Raw genomic sequence first — 13,748 nt, 5'->3', positions numbered from 1 at the left:
TGTGAAAAAAAAATCTTGTCTAAAATCTCGTACTCTATAATTGAAAATTTTAATTTTTAGTTGAAATGCAATAAAATATTATAAACGCGTCCAGTGAAGTTAAGAGTGAAAAAGTTTAGGAAAACATTAACATATTGTATATTAAATATATTAAATATTTTTTGAATAAATATAGATAGATAATGATCTAAGAATAATTGTAAATTATTATTTACCTCATTATTTGGTTATAAAATAGAATAAGTAGTATAAATCTTTTTTTATTTGATTTCAAATTAGAGACTTTTGTTAAATTATATATGTAACATTTTCTATGATAATAGTTATTTATTAAATGTTTAAGAATTAGTTAAAGCAAAGTCATTGTTATTCTTTGCAAAATGTCAAACTCTTATGCTATATGAACTGCATCGTTTTAAAATTATATTGTAAGAAATGTTCTAATTTATTTTTTATACTAAATACAAGAAAATAATTAACAGCTATGTCATGTATGAAAATAAATTTAATATTCTAATCCATGTATTAATACAATTATACAATTATTGAAATTAAAATTTTACATTTTTTATTTTCAATGTTTGAATTATTATTATATTTTATTAACATTGTAGCGTATTATTAAGAAAATAAATAAATATATGTTTTAAAATGTTAAATTACTAAAATATTTCATTTGCCTGTATCATGTAAATATCATGTAACTTCTGAATCATTCAGATGGAAACATTTCCGATTTTTAAACTCGGCCTCTGAAATTATTGACTGTATAATATTAATATACCATTATATATACCATAATACATACTTTTATATTACCATGTAAGTACCGAATAATGCATTGTTTAAATGTTCATAGAAGTACCTAGGTATTCACAGAATACTGTGTACTAATGTATTATAATATTTTCATTATTTGTTTTATATTTATTCTTTGAGATATATATATAGTGTATATATAAGTACAATATATACGCATAGCATTATAAAAACTCATATGCGATAGTTTATAACAATAGTTTATGGTTTTTAAATTAACGTCACCGTTTAAACGTTGTTTCAATTAAAATAATCAACAGTGGTATTTCTAGTTTATTTTAGAAGGCTATATCAAATATACTATTACTAAAATTCTGAGTTTCCTAGTTTCTGGTTTCTTTTTCTACGTAGAAAAATAATCCAAACTAAGACGGTTAAATAAAAGTATTTGAATTTAAAATACAAATACGTATGAAATAATATTCAAATACTTTACTAGACTGTTTATTAAATATATATTTACATTTTCTGAAAAATAAAAACGAATTGAACACAATAATATATAACAAACAAATAACAATAATTATTATGTTTAAGCTCCGATAATATACAGCGTAGTGTATATATGTAATATTATGTACTTTTTGTAATTCAATTTAAAAAAAAAAATCATGAATAGATCGTAAAACCGAGAAACGATTTTAACATTATTTTTTTTATACTGAATAATATTGTGTTTGCAGTTTCCATCGGTAATACAATTTTTGAGTTGAAATTAATTTTTGATTTTGATTAAAAAATCATATTCCCTTTATTATTAGCTGTTTGAACGTAATATTTACTGCGAGATCAATTAGAAACGGTTCCATAATACCATAATATATATATATATATTATAATATATTATACGTATAGGTAGTTTAAAAACAAACGCGATATAATTTCATACACCGCTTGTCAAAATGGACGGGAACAATTGACAAATTGACCTATTTTGTGATATCACCCACCACGTCCGATGCTTGTTTGAATTTTCCGATTTTCACACGAGTTTAAAGAAATTACTTTGAACTAAATATATAGTGATTAAACGCGAGATAATTTGATTTTATAATTAGTCAAACTGTGCAGTACGTCGCCGTATTTCGCTAAATTGGAATTTCATAACTTGATTTAAATTTTTATTAACGTCCTTTTTTTTTCCTGTTTAGGTATACCTATTACAACTAATAACACAAAATAATTATATACCATCGATTTTCGTTTATCGTTCCTGCCAACTTGTTCATGATCTAAAATATTAAGTTTAACTTTGATTAGATTTTTAATTTTCAAAGAATACAAAAAAATAAGTTTCATATAATCATTTTTCTCTCAGATAAATTGAAAAATGAACATGATATAATATTTGTAAATTACAGAAAACTTTACAATCAAATTTATCAGTGTTTTTCCGACAACATCTTGAAAGCAATAACAATAAAACAAACTACGAATAAGACGCAACGAATTTCCGGATTAAACAACATTTTAGTCTTTTTTATGTAAATATGTAACTATGAAAACCACACATTGCACGTGCCACAGTTGTTTTTTGAACCGAATGATTGATCATTTCTTTCGAATTTAAAATCTCTCACGCACACAGTTAGCTTTTGGAGTTAAATTTGCGTACGGGTTTTCATAACTTCTTGTATCGCAACTTTTTTTTTTGTAGACGTTGATTAATAAGCTTTGAAAAATATTTTTGTGTGACTTGTGTAAAGATTTTTTTAGTATGTCCGAAAAAAATACATTTGACTCAATTTAAAAATATCAATATCAATCGCATAAACATCGAATATAATTTATAATTTTTACAATGTGCTTATAAATTTACATGATTATATTATTTTAATGACAAGTCATGTATTTAACTGACAAAAAAATTTCATATCTAAATATGGTTATATTTTATGGATAATAATAATGCTTTAACAAGCTTTCGATTATTTATAACCATTATAACCATTAAATGAATTATCTATAGTGTATAACCAATAAAGAGGATATTTTTAATGCAAATTAGTCGATTTATCGATTAGCATATTTATAATATTTTGTTTTAAACTTAAACCACGCATCCGTATGATTACTATTCTTAATATATCATAAATATGAAATGTACGCGTCTCAGAAGTTCAGCATCTTATTTGTATTACCTTGTCTGGATAATGTCGTGATCGACGTAATCAGATGTACATTTTATGGAAACGTATTAACTTAAAATAATTGTGTTTGGACCATACGGGAATGAAAATACAAAACGTTCGAGTATCCGTAGTCATTGTGTGCACTCATATTACATATGACATAAATATGAGATATGCACATGCGCGTGTATACACCTCAACTGGAGATATGATTTTGGTATATAAGTACTGACACATATAAATGAAATACGACACGATAAATTATTATACACGCGTGAACGGAAACTACAATACGTACAAGTTAACAAATTCTAGTTCTAAGATTATTAACTTCTCGACGTTTCCCATTATACATACTATAATATTATATCTATAAAGTGTGCTAATAAAATACTCAATAACAATTTTAAACTCGTTAGGAGGGTAGGAGGAGATGATAGAAAAAATATGATACTTAGACCTGTGAGAGGGCTGTCGTTACAACTTTTAAATTCTAATAACTTTGGATTTAATAAATAAACTCAAACACTATACATTTAATTAATCAGTTTATGATAACTTTTAACATGATACTTTTATAATATTTCTTAACATACCTATTTGAGTTATTTACAAATCAGTGAATCTATTTGCACCACTGAATTATACACAAGCAAATTTGTTCTCGGGGTATAACAGAAAATAATTTTTTGCAGAGAGTAAAACTTTCTGATATTATGAGTGCTAATTTGACTCATAATTACGTATTGAATATTTCATAAAAGTAAAAGGGCAAAAATAGTGTAATAATTATTCTACACATTATATTTTAATTAAACAGCAAGTACGTAAGTATTATTATTATTATTATATTTTATATATATTTTAATCATTTATGAATTACTTAATTTTTATTTTTGTCTGAATTATCATTATTATAACATTTTTTTATTATTTTTTATTTATTTTTTTTTTTTGGGGTGGAGGGATGGGTGATTATGAATGTCTTTAAGGGCCTATGCTAAAGGATTAGACGTGTTGCGTATGTATTTAAGTATAACTGTCGTATATATTAGTTAGTCAGTAGCTGTCCACGGTTCAGAGTATGAGTACCTATTATATTATATTGTGTATAGCAAATAGCAATACCTATACGTGTGTCATGATATTAATTATTATAATAATAATTACTGTCCACAACTTAGCGAAACTTCAAAACTGTTAAATGTATTATAACGTACGGCTGCCAAATAATATGACGACGTTATCCCGACGAATAATATTGATAACTGATAAGGAATTTTGATATTAGCGGTGACTTCTATGTAATAGGCACGTGTCAAGTTCATCGTCCTGTACAAAAATTTTATAATATAATATTATTACTGTAGCGAAGATGTGACACCTAATATGTTATTGACAGACATAATAATATTATAAATCAATACAAAATACACGTTTTTATGAATGTTAACCCTTAGCTACACGCGCCATTTTTTTTTCAATAATTGCACGCGCGGTGTATTTTATACACCAATTTGTTTTACGCAGAAATCAATGTCGTATTGCATATATATTTGACTTTATTTACTAATAAAAGAACAAAATACTACTTAATATTGTTTAACATTTAATTATAAAAAAAAAATTAATAAAAAAAATGTTTGTTATTACTATATTATAATTGATAAAAGCAAAAATATCTTACTCGCGCGGTGTATTTCGTTCACCGATACAAAAATATTTTATACGGAGCTTGTTTGTGCGGCTACAAACATCAAATGACGACTGAAATGGATTAATAACTATTACATATTAGATAAGAAAAGGTTAGATTAGGAGAATAACTGAAAACAAATAAAAGCTAAAATAGAACAAGATAAACAAAAATATTGGTGTACAAAATACACCAGCGCGTGTAGTTAAGGGTTAAATACTAGAAATAAAATTATTGGAATGACAAAAAATAAAATATTTAATTTATTGAAAATCAAACAAATAATATATAATTTAATAATAAATAATATTGATCCTCTATTTCTGTTACGAGTTAAATTACACGATAAAATGTATATATATATATATATATATATATAATTGAGTATTATTATTAACATTACTAACATACAAGTATATAATATTTAAAATAATACTGTTATATATTTTTATTATATACCTAATAATATTATTTTGGTGTGCTATTAGTCATTAGTGAACCTCAATTTTTTTTTTATAAAATTGGTGGTCCGCACAACTTAAAAGTTTGAGAACCGCTGAACTATATATTTTATATACATAGTACGCAACCTTCTAATTAGGTATACTTATAAGATAATTCTTCGTCAGTTGTAACTTATTTTTTATTCAGGTATTATTATTTATAATAAAAAAGAATAAAAATAAATATTCCGTAGTAATAAGAATTCCGTTATAGCACAGTGCTGAATTAATTTCTATATTATGTATATATTATTATAAGAAACGAAATATTATTTCACCGAAACATTATATGTTATAAAGTATTATGGGAAAATTATGTGCAATATGTACCAAAGACAATTTGATTGCCTTATAAAAGGTTTTACTCTTTACTCTCACTAATCTCACATATGGAGCGCTTAAAAAAATTTTAACGGCGTATAATAATACTAGCATTACACGGAAGACGAATAATGTTTTTGCGTATCGCTCAGTTCGGAGCAATGCCGTTATTTTCTATTATGTACGCTGTTCTCGAAAAGGATGCATCAAAGTTCCATCCCATATAAACAAATTGAATTTAAACATAATATACTAATTCCGTCTAGTGTCTAACATTAAGTTTAATAAAAGAATAATATAAATGATATAATTTAAATTATGGCATCAAATAATCGAATTAAACAATATCATATTAATTAAAAATAATTTGAAACAAAGATAATATGATTTCAGTTACAATTACAAAAATTAATTTGAATTTTTTTTCCACAAAGAATTGAATAAAAATATTGAACGCTGAAAGTGTAATCTAAAACAATTTAAAGCATAAGTAATTTAAAAGTTGGAAAGATAACTAAATTTATAATAAGTACCTACTACCTACTTTAAATAATTTTTTACATCAGGAAAAAATAAATAAATTGTCTTCGAAAATTTAAACCATAGCCATAATAAAACTGAAAAAACAAATTTGAATTTTAAATTATCAAAAACTCAATAATAAAAGCTGTTGATGATATTTATGAAAAAACATCGAAACTTATTCATAAAAAAATTTTCTAATCAAAATGTTAATACTTTTAATATAGATTTAATTAGAAAAAATATCCATTGTCACTAGGTCTTCCAAATTAGTAAAATTAGCCATATTCATTGAAGACATTCATGAACTATCGAAAAAAATGAACATAGGTATATATAATGACGAAAATTGTTTAATTATAAATGATCCAATTACTTACTTCGTTTAATTAAAATTATTACTATATAGATGGAATCTTTAAATATTTCCCAAAATAATTCACATAATTTTTTTTTTACTTATCATTAATTAATAGAATCAAACAGTTATATTTCAATATGGTATTTTTTTTTACTACCAGATGAATATAAAAACACGTATGAGCATACATTTAAATGATTAAGTACAGAATGTGATAAGTTCCAGTTACAATTTACACCGCAAACCATTTACGCAGATTATGAAAGGCTACACATACTACCGTAAATGCAGTTTGGTCAGAAATAGATTTAAGAGGATGTCGATTTCACTTAGGACAACTATGATGTCGTTTAAAATCTAAAGTTGTCCAGTTCCTATAGAAATGATTATTTTGAAATTGGTATATTTTTAAAGTTCATATTTGGATTGCCATTTTTAATACCAAATGAAGTATAGTTCATTTTTTTACTTCTGATCTGATGTATGCGAATCAAACTTGTTGAAGGAAAAATAGACTTATTTTTGAATCATTTAAATTATAATTATATTTTACCTGAATCTACTTTTACCTCGTATATGGGCTGAATTATCACATAATATTTTACGTACCACAAATATCTATGAATCATTTCATTCAAAATTCAATGCAATGTTTTGTCACCCAAATATTTATTTATTTATTTATTTATAATATATAAACGCCAAACGGCAATTTTAAATTAACAGATAAAGTTTAAAATTAATAGATATAACAGTAATATAATAATACAAATACACACAAATTAGAACATATGGAAAAACACAACATAATATAAACTAAATGGTAATACCTTAATTTAGTAATATAAAACTATGACACAACATATTTATAACAATTATATTATATAATTACTTATTAAAATCAAAATTAAGATTATTCAGATTACGAAGCATTCTGTGTAAGGGGTGATTATGTCCGTATAATGTATTGTGAGTTGGAACTTGGAAGAGTGCGTGATTTCTGGAGAAGAAGGATGGGATACGAAAACATATTTTAGAGAGGTGATCGGGTGCATCTATGGTGCCACCTAGGAGTGAGGTTATAAAGCGCTCATCAGCATCTTGTCGACGAGTTGACAGCATTGGTATTCCCAATGATCTACGAATTAAGGAATAGTCATGCGTAGGGTGAGGTATCTTCATTATGTAGGCAATGTAGGAAAGAAATCTATTTTGTACACGCTCGAGTCTTAGTTCGTCTTTAGCTAGGTAGGGATGCCACACCACCACACCATATTCTAATATAGAACGTACTAATGAGAAGTATAATGTGCAGAGACAACGAGCAGAAGAAAACTGATTAGTATTGCGTTTAATAAAACCCAATACTTTTAAAGCTTTACCTACAGTGACATTTATATGGTGCTCAAAATTTAATGATGGTGAGTAATGAATACCAAGATCTTTATAGAGGAAGACACGGTTAAGAGAAGTGCCATTAAGAGAATAGTTGTGGTGGATAGGAGATCGCTGCCTAGAAAACGACATAACATGACATTTACTTATATTAAGGCTAAGGCCAATGGAGTGCGCCCAACTTGCAAAAATATCTAGTTCTGACTGTAGGATATGACATTGATTAAGATTGTCTATTTTAAGGAATATTTTTATGTCATCAGCAAAAAGAAGGAGTTTAGCCTTAATGATCCATTTGGTTATCGAGTTTACAAACAGAATAAATAAAAGAGGACTAAGGTGGCCTCCTTGATATTTATCAATTTATAAAAACTTTAAAATATATTCAACAAGATTCCTACATAATATTAAAAAGCACTATAAAACGAAAGAAACCTATATTAGCTAAAGAAAATTTTATTAAAGAATAAATGTATGAATACAGTTCAGGTTAAATATCAAGATCAGAATTTGTAAAAAAAAATATGCTATAAATTCAATCATCCGATTAAAAATTTGTAAAAATGTATTTCTTTTACTAATAATATGACAGTTTCACTTTAACTATTTAATATTTACTGAATTTTGTATTATTATATATATATTATTGCGATTAATTACGATTAAATTATGAAGATGTACTAATATAATAAATATACTTACATTTTTATAACAACAATATTTATACATATTATTACGATTACATTTACAAACATCGTATAGTTAACCTTCTTTTTTTTAAAATTAAGGACAGAATTTGTATAATATACTTTTTTTTAACTAAGCTGGTATTGGTATGAAAAAAGGCTACGGGGACGGAACTCGAATGCACCCCTCAAAAATGCTATTGTTTGGTATTAAGTTCGTTATCAGGTCGTTACGAAGAAACGTTAGACTATTCAGTGGCTCACTATACATGATGATTTCACAATGATTGTTCACCCCCATTTTTTTTGTATAATTAATTTTTTAAAATTCTAATTATTGGAAATTTTACGCACACTCAATTCGAATGTTTACAATTATTTAGATTTATCTAAATCGTTTAAGAAGTGTTAGGAGGCGATGAAATTTATTATTAGCCAAATGATAACTTAAAGAGATAAAATTGAACATTTCAAAAATCGTATAATATACAGAGTGTAACAGAAATAACTGACAAAATATGTTATTAACAAATTAGGTAATATTTTTTTTTATTAATAATATCAAATATTTTATTAGCAAGTATAACCAACAACAATTATATTTAGACAAATTTAATTTAATGTTCAAACAGAATATCGCTGGGATATACTCGTACATATTTAGTCAATGAAGGTTTTCTTAAACTGAATTGCGCTGTGGTATACAATATCTCGAAACACTGTTTTAGAAGGAACGAACGTAGAAAAGACAATAAGCTGCCATTGTACCTTACTAAATCTAACAATGGTGACCCAATTGATTTTGGAGAATCGACAAGTACGAGGGTAAGACGATATCAGATTTAGCGTATATTCGCGATTCGCAATAGAAGAACTACGACAATTATGTACATTTATTTTATTTATTAACTCGAGACTTTTTAAATTATTAACTGAATAATTTATGAAATTAATATATTTTATCAATCAAAAAAGTAAAGTATGTAATTGTTTCATATAAATAATAAATAACAATTTTAGGAATAATATGACACCTCATAATAAATTAATGAACATTGAACACGGTGTGGCGTAGTGATGTTTGGACCTAATCACTAAATAGTGCAGTTAATCACCTTCCGGCGTTGCTAGTTCTCGGATGCGGCGAATATAAACTGCGCAAAAGGTATAGGCAAATACAAAATCACACGTGTAAACTGCGTTCGAGTTTTTGTGAAGTGTAAAAAGGTGATATGTATACTACGCCCGTGAAAAATTTTAAAAACTATAATAGTTATATTTTTGCAAAATCAAACAAAATTATAAATATAAAATTACAATCATATATGATATTTATTAATTATAAACTTTGTAACTTTTTACACTTTCTATCATTTTAGAATTTTGATATTTAAAGGATTTTTATTTTATACTATTTAATTTACTGTATGTTTTTATTTGAATTTCTTTGCCCTTTTCTATAAACATAGAAATATTTGGATGATTTGTATAAAAACTATAATTAAAATGAGAATGAAATAATTCATGTGTATTAGTGGTTAAAGTTGGCTCTGCTGATGCTTGAGCCCATATTTCAGCTGGGCACTGAGCTTCTTATAATATATACGTTATAATAATATGTGTATATTTGTTATATATAATAATAATCCGAAAATTGTATCACTCTTCTCGTCGTCAGACTTTGATTTCGTTTAATAATTTACAAAATACCGTAGGATTGAAGGCCGTATCTTACATTATACCTTTTTGTCGTGGATAAAATTCAGGCGCAGCTTACTTATGCCCCTCCGGGTGATCTCCCGGGTTCTTAACGACGGCCGACGAATCCATAAACTACACAATTCACACAGAAGCACTTGTTCAAAAAACCTATCGTACCAAACATAATATTTCAGGGTAAATTGTCTGGGAAGTCTAAGCTTAGTTAAAATAAATAATATAGCAAATTATTTTATGTTATTGAAAATATTGATTTGTAAATTCTGTACCTTTCTATCTAATTTGTGTGGAATGTCTATATATTTTTACCTCAGTGTATTGAACAATTTTGTAAAGTTAAGAAGAAAAAATATTATAACATTTGCGTCCAATATTTCCACTCAACAGTATGAATATGTAACATTAGTTGAAGAATACCATAATATACCATATTATTTCGATATACAAGAACGACAAAAAAAATGTATTGTAAAACCAATACAGTCAAACCGATAGCGTCAACGTTGCTTTCGAAATCTAATATTACTTCAACAACAATAGACATTTTTTTTTTATATACGTTAGAATTGAATAATAATAATGTTTAGTCAAAATTCAAAATACGTACGACGTACGTATTATACAAAGTCATAATATTTTGAATTTACAATGATCTTATATACATATCAGTATATCACACACACACACACACACACACAATCACAACTATAAAAAAAATTCTGGTTAAGGTTCTCAAAAGTCTTGATAAATTATAAATTTATTTATCTATAATAGGATACATTTTTTTTACAAAAATAAATAATATTTAATGACATCTGCTGTTTACTGAGGAATTCAATTTTAAAACGAGTATATGTATTATATATAATTAATATACACAAAACTATAAATACGTTAATAAATTGGTTACTAATATATATTCATATAGGTATTAGGTAGTATGTCATAAATATAAATCATTAAAAATTATAATATTAATATGTTATTGTAATAAACGCAATAAAATGTCTAAAATTAATATTGTCGCTTTATAAAATCACTATAAATAAAATGAAAATTGTTATTCTTTGATAACGAAAATTTCACAAAACAGTTAGTTCATCAATCAAAGTGTATAATAGCGACAGGCCAATATCGTCGAACATAAGGATGAATGAAACTATTGCTGTTCAAATTTCGAAGCTCAACAAATAATAATAATAAGAAGAAAAAAGTCAATAAAAAAATTAATCATACACATTTTCAATGGCAGTATTTTTTTATTTATTAACGAACGGTAAAACTAAATTCATCGTAATTTATTTTCATCATGTAATACTACACGCGTACACTGTTGTATAATGTAAATCAAATTGTGTTCTAAGCATTTAGTTCGTTATTGGATACTTACATATCTTGTACTGTATTGTCGTGCAATAATGATGTTTCCAGCATTATACAATTTAAAATATACTTTCATAGCATTATGTTTTTATATATCAAAATATTAATTTTGTACAAAATAATCATAAAAATTGTTATTGTAAAAAATGGTATCAATTACTCAATTTGAATACGTAACTGCAGGACTGCAGGTTACGCCGTTAGTCAAAAACCTTTATAATAGGTACATATGGCAATTAAAAAATTTCAATATGCTATTTAATCTGTTGTTAAAATATTTAACTAATTTTCTTTTTAACTAAAAAAGAAAAATCACTTTTAAACCGGCATAATTATTATAACTCTCTCTCTCTCAATAATACAAGTACGAGTATAGTGAAAACAATTTTTTATCCGAAAACTTCTAATATGTTAACGAATTAATAGTCTGACGATTGAATCACTGCCGATTATAAATATATGATACGATTAATAATATTAATTGAATTTAAAATTAAATGAGTATTCACTTCTAAACAAATAAGTATAATTACCTTCGTTAGAAGATACATTTAAACCTTTTTTAGTCAATTAATTTTGATTTATAAATTCAAGTAGAAACATTATGAAACATTTGACATTTGTTAACATTCTCATAGTTTTCTATTCAAAGCCCCGTCAATATATAATATATATATATATATATTTTTTTTTTTTTAATTACATTTTAATTAAACTTTTTTTTTGATATAAGTGCAGATATATTATAGCAACCCATGAGAATTTTTTTATCTGGTCTGCCAATAAATGAACGTTTACAAATAATTAACTATCACTAAAATATATGGAATGATATTTTTTAGTGATTAACAAAGAAGTGCTTTTCTTTGTTAAGTGTTTTAAAGTATGATTTGTGTTTTTATTGTTACTAATAAGTCAAAAGTATTTTTGTGGTCAAAAAGTGTATAGTTTAAATTTTAAACCCACAATAAATCATAAAAATGTTATCATGTAGAATTATTAACAAACGTACTATATATTATAGCCAAAACGACAAACTTTAAACTTTTTACATTATAAAATGTGAAATATAATATAATATGTAGTGAAATTTATCATGATATTGTTTACCTTAAGTTAGAACTCTGTGAAAGAAATCTGTAAAATAGACCTTAGTGTTGCAATAAGTATAAAGTCTATGATACTGACACTATTTATACAAAATAGTCACGTATAGTATTATTATCGTATCGAGTTGATTTATGATGATTTTTAGAAGAAATACGTAATTCTAAATTGTACCTGTTTTACGAGTCAAACAACCCAATATATAAATACATACATTTGCGCGAGAATAATAAGGCGTAGACAATTAATGTACATAAGTTTTCATTATAAGTCATACGTCATTAATGTTATTTATTTAGGTAACATTCAAACCTGTTCTTGCAATACCCATTGGTAAAACTAAAACAAAACTCTTTTTTTTTCAGTTGTTTGAAACATTAATGGTTTATATTTTGAAACAAATAATTCGATTCCGAATAAAATTTATACAATATACATATATATCATTGAATTCAAAAAATATATTATTCTTACGTATAAAGATTAACTTTTGTGATTCATCGACAGTGCTCGAATTATGGTGTCAAAGAGGTGGGGATTTTTAAAAATAAATTAAAAACACAATCCAACGTTTCTCATCATTGAATTAATCTTAATGACATTTAAGTCATAATGTTTTCTGAAATGTTTATTGCGTCATATTTTTTAAAATTCGAGCTCTGTTAACGCCTTATTGTAAATTTTTCAAGTATAGTGCAGTAGTTTTACTATCTAAAAATACTGTAATTTAACTGTGATCATTGATATTTTAAGTGGAATAGCATGTGTGATCGTTGATTTTATTTACTCAACGAAAAAAGCACAACGGTCATATGCAATTAATTCATATTGTCTATATTCATGACTATGCTGTTATATAAGACCAAATCATAAGGGACCAATAAATATTGTCACTTAAAAGTTAAAACGGATTTACGAATAATCATTCATATTGATTACTAATTAGTATCGCTGTTTAAAATATTGAATTAAAAGATAATATTAATTAATTTTATTTTTTCTCAATTATAATATTTATATAATAGTGAACTGTTATTTTTATCTGTATATAATATAATAGTAGGTATATATTTTTAATGAATGGCAATGATTTAAAGAAAGCTT

At 25.4% G+C, this 13,748-nt stretch overlaps 1 protein-coding gene across 4 annotated transcripts in view; it reads right to left on the bottom strand.

The window, feature by feature from the left end:
• Positions 1 to 13,748, bottom strand: part of LOC132917783 (octopamine receptor-like) — a 162,530-nt gene that overhangs the window by 96,677 nt on the left and 52,105 nt on the right. The gene's annotated exons all lie outside the window — the stretch shown is intronic.

The sequence above is a fragment of the Rhopalosiphum padi genome, chromosome 1, assembly GCF_020882245.1.
Source record: "Rhopalosiphum padi isolate XX-2018 chromosome 1, ASM2088224v1, whole genome shotgun sequence".
Lineage (NCBI taxonomy): Eukaryota > Metazoa > Arthropoda > Insecta > Hemiptera > Aphididae > Rhopalosiphum > Rhopalosiphum padi.
Note: the sequence above shows the minus strand (reverse complement) of the source record. Positions and strands in the feature narration are given on the sequence as shown.